Raw genomic sequence first — 12,881 nt, 5'->3', positions numbered from 1 at the left:
GCTTGATAACATAAATTTTGCCAAGACCCATCTTCTTGGAAACCAAAAGGCAGAACTGTCCAGTGTTTCTTTTTTCCTCTATACAAAGAATATTTAATATAGCACTATTTTCATAATAAACAACTACAGTTGTTTTGCATCAGAAGTAAAACAGGCCTTTGACTAAAGAAAAATCCAACTAGATAAGGGGAATAGAACCCGAAAAGAACCACATCAATCGCAAGCAGAGCTTCAGCCACAGGAAAGCAGGAGCCAGTGAAGCAGCCACCAGCCCCTGGCATACAGTGGGAGTCAATAAATACTCACGGGATAGAAGAGTAAGTTACTCCCTAGAGATTCACCCACACAGGCATGAATTTATTTGGTCACTATTTAAACAAATCTTTACTACAGTCCTACTATATGCAAGCATACTACATTTTGCTCCATAGAAATTCTACCAAATATCCCTTCAAGTAATACAGCCAACCACAGTTATCCCCACAGTTTTAAGAAGGTGAGAAAGCATGTCTTAAGTAGCCTAAATCACTTACTAAAGCAGCCACTTAATTTGCTCTTCTGGCTCCAATCTCTCGCCTTCACTTCATCCTACACAACCCAGCCAGGTTAATTTTCTGTTCTTTGCACATCCTAGACAATGAAACAGCACTGTAGCTAAGTATTCTAGCTCTGTATGTGACTCACTGCTATTCAACGAGCACATATGGAAAATCAGAAACTACTGAATTGAAATAGGAAAGGCAATACAGTGTCAAGGAAAAAATAGCACGCAAAATTCTTACAATAACTGATACCACTGAAAATCTTGAGATTACTACTAGAGGCTTTCATTAAACAACTCCCTTGAGCACTGTGGTACAACTGACCCAGATGGTTTTGGGTATTTATACCCACTGGGGTACACATACAATCTTCACGATCAATTCAGGGTCCACTGGCTTTCCCAAGCCTCTGGACTCAGTATCTGTGACAGCGCTTTACAAACCAGGAAGTGCTAGACACACAGCTCTGACTAAACTAGTTGCCAATCGATAGCCTTGCATACATTCTGCCATTTAAATCACCTTACCTCCTTTAAGTGCGACTAATCCCCTCAAAAAAATGAAAAAATTTTTAATTGTTTTCCCTATTGTCAATTTCCCTATTACTTCTCTGTTACTCAACACCTCGAATCTATAGCATAAACTAAAAGTAAGTGCAATTCACACTTCCTAATTTCAAAATATATTACAAAGCTAACGTAACCAAAACAGTGTAGTACTGGAATAAAGACAAACAGACTAACGGAACAGAACAGAGCACTCAGATATAAGGCCTCACACATATGGTCAATTGATCTTCAACAAAGGTGCCAAGACCACTCTGTAGGAAAAGGACAGTCTTCAGCAAATGGTGTTGAGAAAACTGGATGTCCACATGTGAAAGAATGAAGTTAGACCCTTATCTTATGCCATATACAAAAATTAACTCAAAACAGATTAAAGACCTAACATAAGAACTAGAACTATAAAACTTCTAGAAGAAAACGTAGGGGGAAATCTTCATGACACTGGATTTGGCAATGATTTCTTGGATATGATGCCAAAAGCATAGGCAACAAAAGCAAAAATAGACAAACGGGGAGCCAGCCTAGTGGCATGGTGGTTGAGTTCGTGCACTCTGCTTCAGCAGCCTGGGGTTCACAGGTTCGGATCTAGGCGCGGACCCACACACCGTTCATCAAGCCATGCTGTGGCAGCATCCCACATACAAAATAGAGGAAGACTGACACACATGTTAGCTCAGGGACAATATTCCTCAAGCAAAAAAAAGAGGAAGACTGGCAACAGATGTTAGCTCTGAGCCAATCTTCCCTACCAAAAAAAAAAAAAAAAAAGACAAATGGGACTACATCAAATTTAAAAATGTTTGTGCATCAATAGAGTGAAAAATTAACCTACAGAACAGGAGAAAATATTTGTAAATCATATATCTGATGAAGTTAATATCCAGAATATATAAAGAACTCCTACAACTCAACAACAAAAAATCAAATAACGTGATTGAAAAATGGGCAAAAGACTTGAATAGACAACTTTCCAAAGATGATATACAAATGGCCAACAGGTATATGAAATATGCACAACATCACTTATCATCAGAGAAATACAAATCAAAACCATAAAATATAACCTCACACACATTAGGATGGCTATCAAAAAAACAGAAAGAAGCGTTTACAAGGATGTGGAGAAATTGTAAACTTTGTGCATGCTGGTAGGAATGTAAAACCACTATGGTTTTACAACCACTATGAAAAATAATATGGAGATTACTCAAAAAATTAAAAAGAGAACTACCATATGATCCAGCAATCCGACTTCTGGGTATATATCCAAAAGCAAAGTTTCAAAGATATATTTGTATACCCATGTTTACAGCAGGATTATTCACATTAGCCAAGAGGTGGAAGCAACCCGAATGTCCACCAATGGATGCATGGATAAACAAAATGTGGAACATATATACAATGGAATATTATTCAGCCTTAAAAGAGAAGGAAATCCTGTCACATGCCAACATGTATGAACCTTGAGGACATTATGCTAAGTGAAATAAGCCAGTCATGAAAAGACAAATACAGGCATACCTTGAAGATACGGAGGGTTCAGTTCCAGACCATCGCAATAAAGTGAGTATCCCAGTACAGTGACTCACCCAAATTTTCTGGTTTCCCAGTGCACATAAAAGTTATGTTTACACTATACTGTAGTTGATGAAGCGTGCCATAGCATTATGTCTAAAAAGTAACGTACATACCTTAATTTAAAAATACTTCATTGCTAAAAAATGCTAACCATCATCTGAGCCATCAGTGAGTTGTAATCTTTTTGCTGGTGGAGGGTCTTCCCTTGGTGTTGACGGCTGCTGACTGATCACAGTGGTGACTGCTGAAGGCTGGGATGACTGTGGCAAGTTCTTAAAATAAGACAACAAACAAGTCTGCCTTGGTTGACTCTCCTTCACGAATGATTTCTCTGCAGCATGTGATGCTCTTTGACAGCACGTTACCCACAACAGAACTTCTTTCAAAACTGGAGTCAATCCTCTCAAACCCTGGACGCTGCTTTATCAACTAAGTTTATGTCATATTCTAAATCCTTTGTTGTCATTTCAATAATCTTCACGGCCTCTTCACCAGCAGTAGATTCCACCTCAAGAAACCTGTGTTTGCTCATCTGTAAGAAGCAACTCCTCATTCATTTAAGTTTTATCATGAGGTTGCAGTCATGCAGTAACAGCTTCAGGCCTCACTTCCAATTCTAGTCCTCTTGCTATTTCCACCACATCTGCATTAACTTCCTCCACTGAAGTCTTGAACCCCTCAAAATCACTCATGAGGGTTGGAATCGACTTCTTCCAAACTCCTGTTAATGTCGCTATTTTGACCTCTTCCCATGAACCATGAATGTTCTCAACGGCATCTAGAACAGTGAATCCTTTCAAAAGGTTTACAACTGACTTCGCTCAGATCTATCAGAGGAACCACTATCCATGGCAGCTACAGCCTTATGAAACATATTTCTTAAATAATAAGACTGGAAAGTCAAAATTAGTCCTTGATCCGTGGGCTGCAGAATGGATGTTGTGTTAGCAATCAGGAAAACAACATCAATCTCACTGGACGTCTCCATCAGAGCTCTTGAGTGATCAGGCGCATTGTCAGTGAGCAGTAATATTTTGAAAGGAATCTTTTTTTCTGAGCAGTAGGTCTCAAGAGCAGGCTTAAAATATTCAGTAAACCATGCTGTAAGAGCACAGGCAGAGTAGATTCAGCATAATTCTTAAGGACCCTAGGATTTTTGGAATGGCAAATGAGCAGTGGCTTCAACTTAAAGTCACCAGCTGCATTAGCTGCTAACAAGAGAGTCAGCCTGTCCTTTGAAGCTTTGAAGCCAGGCATGGACTTCTCCTCTCTAGCTATGAAAGTCCTACATGGCATCTTCTTCCAATACAAAGCTGTTTCGTCTACCCTGAAAATCTGTTGTTTAGTGTAGCCATCCTCCTTAATGATCTTAGCTAGATCTTCTGGAGAACTTGCTGCAGCTTCCACACCAGCATCTGCTGCTTCACCTGCACTTTTATGTCATGGATACAGCTTCTTTCCTTAAGCCTCATGAGCCAACTCTGCTGGCTTCAAACTTTTCTTCTGCAGCGTCCTCACCTCTCTCAGCCTTCACAGAATTGAAGAGAGTGAGGGCCTTGCTCTGGATTAGGCTTTGGCTTAAGGGAATGTTGTGGCTGGTTTGATGTTCTATCCAGACTGCTAAGACTTACTCCACATCAGCAATAAGGCTGTTTCACTTTCTCATCATTTGTGTGTTCACTGGAGTAGCACTTTCAATTTCCTTCAAGAACTTTCCCTTTGCGTTCACAACTTGACTAACGATAGAATCATAACATCAAAGATCACTGATCACCATAACAAACATAATAATAATGAAAAAGTTTGAAATATTGCAACAATTAACAAAATATAACACAGAGACAGGAAGTGAACAAACACTGTTGGAAAACTAGTGAGCTAGATGGGCTCAACGCAGGACCGTCTCCAACCTTCAATCTGTAAAGAGTGCAGTATCTGTGAAGCCCAATAAAACCAGTTACACCTGTACCGAACGACTCCACTTATACGAAGTATCTAAAGCAGTGAAATTCACAGAAACAGAAAGCAGAATGGGGGTAGCCAGGGATAGGGGGAGGGGGGAAAGGGGAGTTATTTAATGTGTATAGTTTCAGATTTGCAAGATGAAGAAGTTCTAGAAATCTGATTCACAACCATGTGAATATACTTAACACTACGGAACTGAACACTTAAAAATGGTTAAGACGGTAAATTTTATGTTTTTTACCACAATAAAAAAATTAAGTGCTAACATACAATTCCAAATTGAATTTACATGTTCTACCCCGACTGCAGGAATCTAAGCAGGCTGACCCTTTTAGCTGTTGGCAGTCATTTCTAGATTTTTTCCAAGTTGTCTTTTTTAATCAATAGGACTGTACATAGGATCAGAGCCTCTCCTTTTCACCCATCCAAAATGAAGTTTCCGTAACCCCCAGTCAGCTGCTGTCTGGTTTAAACCCACTACTTGTCTGCCTCACTGCCAAGGATAGATCCAGAAATGATATAAAAGCCATTCAGTTCTCAACTGGGTGGGGGAGAAGCATAACAGAATCACCTACTGAGTTTCCTCAAATCCCCCTGATATCGATCATGCTCCCCCAGAGAAAAGCCCAGAGTTCTGCCATCTTCTATGCTCTCCACCAAAGCACTCAACTGCTCCTCCAAACACACATCCTACCAAAACCGCCGAAAACCCCTATTTTAAAACACTACCTTGAAAATGGCCTTAAGAACAATCCCACCAAATGCAATTATTAGGCTGAGGTTCTTGAACTTTTAATAAGCCTTTTCTGTGAATCCTATAACTCTCCATAACCTATCATTTATCGGCCGAAACATTATATTTTGTTATGCAATTACTATTCCTCATTTCCCATTACAAAAGATCAGCACGAAGATCCTAATTAAGAAAATTAAGTAACACTGAGACTCTTCGAAGAATTACAGGCATTTCCCAAACTGGAAAAGAGACAAGGGTTAAGAACCACATTCTGTGTCAGCCGGGGCAAGCCTTCCCAACAGCTTTCCTAAGGGCCCACTCTGAGCCAGGAGTCTAAACCCCATTCATCCCCACCCCAAACACGATACACACAGAGCTCACTCTCTTTGCACATGAAATACCAGCTCCTGAGAAGTCAGATGCTGGCAAAACATATTGGCAGAACCTTCTGAGGTCTTCATTGGAGCAGCCAGAAGAATAACCCAGTAAGAGGGAGCAGTTAAATCAACTACACTTAACATCATTTCAAGAGTAAGAACACGTGTTTTGGAGGTCTTCAAAAGAAAAGCAGTATGGTTCCAAGAAGTCACAAACTTACACTTCTTGCAAAGATATGGGAAAATACTGCTTACCAGTTTTTCCCTAGGTACACACAGGTGAAGGAAGCAGTAAAAGTTAGTCAAATAGGTGAAAATTTTAGAAGCTTCCATTAATTTATGATCATCTATCTCATAGGCATCTTCTTATAAGTACTCTCTCTTCTTGAAGGCGAGACACCGTAGTTCGCTTATCAGTTGCTTCTCTGAGCTCATCAAGAACTGAAAAGAAACTTGAAAAACCAAAGAGTCAATCAATTCTGGGAACTAAGACTGTTAAAGGAAATGCGAGGTGCTCACAGTGTATCAAACTAGAACAGCTATCTAGGCAAATAATTTAGAACATGAAAAAAGTGAATTACAGAAAGACAGGAGAGGAGCCAAAGGAAAAGATACCAATCATAGTCAAGGCTTGATTATAGGAACACGATCACTCAGCACCAAGCCCTCTGCTTTGTATTTCTCGACAGCTTTCTTCTGAGTACCTCAGAACCCACTCTAAAAGGAAGCAAGACACAGAACCACAAAAACTAATCAATGACTATAGCTGTAGCTCTGGTAAAAGGCTTTGTGGAAACAGAAAAGAGGAATAACCCAAGTTAACGCTCATGTCTGTGAAATTCATTTAACCTGGACCTGCTCTGGAGGAGGAGGGGGAAGGAAGCCAGCGGCTGCCGAGGCTGGATGCCTGTCTGCTCCAGTTGCCTCTGAGTGACCCCTGTGTTTGTGCAAACCAGCAGCCCTCCCACTCCAAGCCAGGTTCTCCAGCAAGCATGCATTCTCCTCCTGCCTCTCCTGCGCTGAAAAACGGGAAATCTAACATTATGTAATTGCCCGTTTCCCACAATTTAAAGTTAGGCATACTACAGTCCTAATTAGAGGGAGAACTTGGTGCAACAGGACAAGTAACAGATTAGAAATCTACAGGCTGAAAATCCTCATCCCAGACCTCTGGAGGGAAAGGGACCAGCTTCGCCTGACTCTCTGGCACACCCATCAAGGCACTGCTATTTATGAAGCTCCAACAAAGACTAAAGAAACCCGTGACATTCCTCCGTGTCATTTTGGTGTCATCTCTCTAGATCTTCAAGAAAACACTCACTTTCTCTTCCAACAGGGATTACCTTACTCTCCCCAGGCCAGAATAAAGAAAATAAGAGGTGGACTGTCACAGCTTCCTCTACTCTCAAAATACAGACCCCAATGGACTGACTTGCCCCCATGATCACAAACCACATCAAACTCATGTTATTTCATCTGTCCTTCAAGTCGTCTGTGTTTAAGAAGTCCAAAGCAGAGGGAATCATTCCCAGGTTGCTATGACTCACTGCACAGCTCATCAGAAGCCCACCAAAAAAAATAAACAAGCTATCATCTAGAATTATTAATTCATATATAACTTTTGGAAAACAAAGTGCCACCTAAGTGCGTGGCTGCATTTTCCTTTTTCTTTCCTCAGGTAGGCACAGAAAAAAATGAAAAGCAAACATCCAATGAGGCCAATTTATTTCCCACACCAAAAAAGAAGAAGTGCAGTAGCTAGAAGGCTGGATTGTCACTCTCAAGTGACAATGGAACACCCGTATTTTAACTAGCACCGTATATGGAACAAGACACGAACTTTTGTGTGAGCACTAAAAGAACAACATAAGGCTTAACCCTCCCCGGAAAAGGGAGAGCCCCTCACCTCAAGGGCGGTCACCCAAACGACAGGGATGTTTCTTCTCTCCTGGCTCAGATTACACAGTGGAAGGCAGGATGGTGCGATACAAATCAGTCATTTTCAACAGGAAGCTCCTTCCACCTGACCCTTCCCCCCCACTCCCCCTGTTCCTGGTCACCCTTACATGTAGCTGTGGGAGAAGGTCTAAAACTTGCCACTATCCCAGAAATAAAGAAGCTACAACTACTTTCTTTTAAAAATGGAAAATGAGCTTAAGAAGGGAAGAAAATGGTAAACCACAACAAATTAAGCTTGGCTTCTCTAAGGAACGTTCAAGTATATTACGCTCTGAGTTAATAAAGATTCCTTAAAAAAAAAAAAAAGCATACAGGCACTACCATGTACATACTTTAACTCATAATTTCTTTTTCTATAACTTTCTAATTTGAGTAACTCTAAAGTTAGTCACGAAACACTACATCAATGCTGTTTTCATAGCTTTTCAATCTTAATGGAAATTTTGTTTGTTTCCATAAGTTTTGCTGCTTCTCATTTTAGACATTTAATAAATGCTGAACGCACAAGGGTTGGGGGAGCAAACAGATTTTAACACATAGATTCTAAAGTAGAAAAAAATCCAGGAAACAAAGGAATATAGTTAAGTCTCAAAACCTGCCTTCCAGTCACCACCTGATCACTAACTAGTTCTTCTAAAACCTTCCTCAAATCACTTCGACTTTCTGGGCTTCAGTTTCCTCATCTGTCAAATGAGGAGGAAGATGGGCCAAATGATTTATGCTCCAAATAACCTTCTAGCTCCAACAGTCTATGAATCAGTTCATCGGAAAGTAAGACAATGCAACTTCAAATAAGATGATATGCTTTGCAAAGTACTTCCATACATATATTCTCATTAACTTTTGCAGCAAAGCTGGGAAGCAAGTATCGTGCCCATCTCTGCAGAAAAAGACAGTTTTTCAGAAAGAGTTTCAATTATTTTTTAAGACCCTATAGTGGAAAACTTGAAACCCAGACACTCTGAAGGCAGATACTAGGCTCCATTATTTTATTTTTATTTTTTTTAAAGATTTTATTTTTTCCCTTTTTCTCCCCAAGCCCCCCGGTACATAGTTGTATATTGTTAGTTGTAGGTCCTTCGAGCTGTGGCAGGTGGGACGCTGCCTCAGCGTGGTTTGATGAGCAGTGCCATGTCCGCGCCCAGGATTCGAACCAACAAAACACTGGGCCGCCTGCAGCGGAGCGTGCGAACTCAACCACTCGGCCTAGGAGCCAGCCCCTAGGCTCCATTATTTTAAAAATTAACTTAAATAAGTTGACAATAAAAAATAACTGATTGTCTGCTACACAGAACCTTTATGGGGGCATCAGGGTATCAGGACACCAAACCAGGAAAGGTCACTACAAATGGCCCCAGTGGACTGTCAGGTCCATGTGACCAGGAACACACTTTCACTCACCACTGGAATCACAGAACCCAAAAGCACGCCTCCCACACAGAGGCACTCAATAAAGGCCGTCTGACCACCACAAATTTCAAAAGGTTACAAATATAGTGATGCTATAGAGGAAAAAATTTTTCTGAGTTTGAGACATGAACTTCCGTGATTTGAGTCAAAAGAAAGAAAGAAGCATGCTATATCAGAGCTCGAGCCCTCCGTTATGGGAATGAGTCTATTTGTGTTCCTCAGAGAAAGTCCAGCTTGGTCAGTGAACCAAAAGGCTCAAATCTGAGATGTCACTTGAAAATCTTCAGGATATTCGTCCTTCATGTGTGCACTGATGTGGACCAATAGAAATGACCACACGACTAGGAGGACTGATAGGAAACACAACTTTGCCCTAAAGTGAAAAGATTCAAGGATTCTTTACTCCTATACTGTTCTACCTCTCCTCACGCTCCTGCCTCACAGCTCAGAGACAGAAAAACAACTATTTACTGAAAAATTCAAACTGCAAATACACATCTCAACTCATACTCAACCAAGACTCCTCCAAAGTCTACAAAACCCCAATTTCCAAGCAATCTTCAATCTATGGCTTCAAGAAAGTTACTAGAAGGTGTTTTTAAAAAGTTGTTAAAAAAAAAAATCAAGGAGGGGGAGGAGAGGAGGGCTGTAAATTACACATATAATCAAAGCAAAAGCAAAGTAAATACGAAAGGCAGGAAATAGTGAAAGGAAAGAGTTAAAAGAAACTTAATATGAAATTTCAATGAGATGCTTTGAAATTCTTTCAAGGCTCAAGTCAACCCAGCCCTGGAATCCTACGATGAAGTCACAACTAACACAACTAACCCTGCCTGACTTCAGACACAGAAAGTTCACTGCACCAGAATTGCAATCTCCAACTCCTGCAGCAACCAGGCACTACAGAGAAGCTAAGAGCAACACCTACTGTCTGTCTTGAGCCACTCGCCGAACTCGTTCTCTCAGTCAGCTGGAGAAGTCTAATGATAGTCAACTTCACGAGTCCTTTACTTAAGCATAATGAGATAAGAAAATAAGTTGTCAGCCACATAAAACCATTCATTCCCCCCAAATCTCTTATTCTGCCCCTAACCATTTAGGTGCAAATCCTCACCCAAATCATTTTAAATGCACTGTTAATTGCTAGTATATATGCTTAGTATAAATAATTTATTCCATGGGAAAAATGTTTTCATATTAATATTCTCATTAATAACTGGTATGTCATCTAATAGTTGGACGCATCAGTGACCATAAACTGCTTTCTGTAAACCTTTTATTTGAGCCTACTGCTGTCACCACTGTTCTACATTATTCCCATCAGCTTTTTTTCCCCTTCATCCTGGTAAAGGTGGCTTAATTGCAGCTTTCAGAAAAATGAAAAAGGGCAAGGTGAAAGTCGTTAAATCAGGCTTATACAGAAATTAATACTGTTACTAAACTGGCCGCAGAGAATGATTCTACAGGACTTAAACTTGTCGTTTTCCAAAAGATTAAGTCAGAGAATTTTTGCCTTGGATGATTATTCCATATGAGAAAACAAGAGAAAGTTGACACAACTCCCACAGAGTACCAGTATAAAAACAATGGCTTTAAGAATCTGAGTCAGAGTTTCAACATGAAAGGTCTGCTTTATAGAGGAAACGCCAACCCCAGTTCATCCAGATAGACCTGGAACCTGATGAAAGTCGACACCTTCACTCTGAAATTTGCATCGCATCACTGGCTTCCAGTTTAGAAATACTGTCGTTTAGCAGGTAGTAAGAATTTCAGCGAAGGCTGCGTCTAAAGTACTCGTCACGAAAATAAAATCTATAAGGTAAACGCAGTCTAGGAGCCATCAGTGCCCAAAAGCTCCCCTTCAAATATGTATACCAACTACCCGATTAAACATCTTCCTTGAAAGTGAGCCATTTCCCTTGTCTCTAGATTTTCCACACAATGAAATTTCAACCTGTCCACCACAGTTACTTGTCCGCCTAGAAATGCCGTGGAGTGATAGGGAGCCTCGCATATTTCCTTTAAGGTCAGGAGAGAAGTTGAAAACAGACGGGGCGAAGGAGGAAAAGTTCTTTTTGCAGGACCCTCACGCGTCCCCAGCCCTTTCGAGGTTTACTTGCTCCAAGGAAAACAGGTTAAAGCATCCCAGACTTTCACTCCACTAAGACCCCCAGGAGAGAAACTAACCACCCGCGGCCACCGAGCTGCTCTTCTCCCTCTCCGGAGAGTAAACCTCTCGGCCTGTCCCTCCCACCAGCACAGCCTGCAAAGCGCTCACCCAGGTGACTGAAGGGGAAGGGTCGCCCGGTGGAGATGAGAGCGGTGGGGTGGGCGCAGCCACCCCGACGGGAGCGCGGGTCTCCCGGCTTCTCGCACAGGCGCCTGGCCCCGGGTTGTGCAGATTCTGATTCCGAGATGCGTGCGCGAGCGCCAGGCGCTGTGCAGCCTGGACTCACCCCCGCGGGGCTGCGCTATCAGCACGCCACCAAATCGGAAATCAAACTTTGACCGGCCTCCGGGTGTCCTGCTCCGGGCCCTGGACCCAATCCCCGGCCAGAAAGGAAGGGGGGGCTGTCAACAGTCCTGCACCCGTACTCCCCTGCCCGGCCCCGGGGCACGGGGGCCACTTACCGCTGGGCCCGGCCTCCGGGTGCCGCCGCGCGTCCGGGGCGCGTCCGCCGCGCGCTCTCCCTGGGGAGAAAGAGAAACCGTGTAGACGGTCGGCGCGCGCTCCTCGCCGCCTCCTCTGCGGAGAACGGCAGGCAGCGAGGCCGGGCCGGGGCGGGCGCCGAACGCAGGGGGGTCCGGGGAGGCGGGGGCGGAATGTGCCCAACTCCGGAGCCTGGCTCCGAGGGGGACCCGGAATGCAGGCTGGAGAGCTGCCGGCGGGGGCCGCGATCCTGGCAAAGTGGGGGGGCGGAGGTGCCCCCGTCCCCCCGGCATCAACTATTGTCTGGGCGCCCGGGTCTCCGCTCGCGCCGCCTCCGAGGCTCAGCGCCCCCCATTCCGCCCGCCTGCCCCCAGGAGAAAGAGCGGAGGGGGCGGCCGGCGCGGGGAGCGAGCGCGACGCGGCTGCGAGTCCAGGGTCCGGAGGTCGGAGGTGGGCGCGGGGGAAAGGGGAGGTGCGTGCCGAGTGGGGGAGGGGACAGGTAACTGCAGAAGGGGGCGGAAGGCCCGGGAGGACCCGTGGGGGGAGGAAATGGGGAGGGAGCCAGGGAGGCGGGAGAGGATGAAGTGGCTCGGGGGCGGCCTCTGAAGCCCAGACCTGGCCCTCCCCGGGGACCCTCCTCCCAGACTCGGCGCCGCACTGACTTTTTCGCTCACTCGCTCACGCACGCACTGAACTCGCTCACAAAGTTGCCGGCGGTGGCGGCGCCGCACTCGCCCTTCCCTCCCCTCCCCTCCCCGCCCCATTCCTTCCCCTCCTTCCCTCCCTCCCGCCCCAAGTCTCGGGTGAGATCACTGCTGGGCCGCTGAGCGCGGCGCGCAAATCTCGCGAGAGAATCGGCAGCGCAGCCCCGCCGGCGGGGGAAGTGGAAGGACTCGGAGGAAGGTGGGGGACCGTGGAACTCCTAGTTGCTATGACGATGGCAAAGCCCTGGATTCCTGTCTCCTGCAGAGAGCAGAGGCAGCAGACGTGGGTGCAGTTTTCAACCTGCCCCCTCCCTTGCCTGGCCCTCTAATGGTGGGGAAAGCGAGAGCTAGAAGCGTAAGGAGGATTTTTAAACCTGTTCGAGAAGTTAGCTGT

At 44.1% G+C, this 12,881-nt stretch overlaps 1 protein-coding gene across 13 annotated transcripts in view; it reads right to left on the bottom strand.

Annotated features, from left to right (window-relative positions):
• The window catches only part of SIPA1L1 (signal induced proliferation associated 1 like 1), a 360,159-nt gene extending 347,538 nt beyond the window's left edge, over window positions 1-12,621 (bottom strand). For 3 of the 13 annotated variants that reach the window (XM_014866950.3, XM_014866951.3, XM_070513916.1), the window contains exon 1: window positions 11,765-12,251. The gene's annotated coding sequence lies outside the window, so the exon portion shown is untranslated. Of the gene's footprint in view, window positions 1-11,411; window positions 11,735-11,764; window positions 12,252-12,445 lie in introns of those variants that run through there. The other 10 variants (XM_070513907.1, XM_044773911.2, XM_014866946.3 and 7 more) reach the window with 8 other exon arrangements.
• Between the last annotated feature and the right edge of the window lie 260 nt (window positions 12,622-12,881).

Source organism: Equus asinus, chromosome 7, assembly GCF_041296235.1.
Source record: "Equus asinus isolate D_3611 breed Donkey chromosome 7, EquAss-T2T_v2, whole genome shotgun sequence".
NCBI lineage: Eukaryota > Metazoa > Chordata > Mammalia > Perissodactyla > Equidae > Equus > Equus asinus.
The sequence above is the reverse complement of the archived record's forward strand: the minus strand, read 5'-3'. Positions and strand labels throughout refer to the sequence as shown.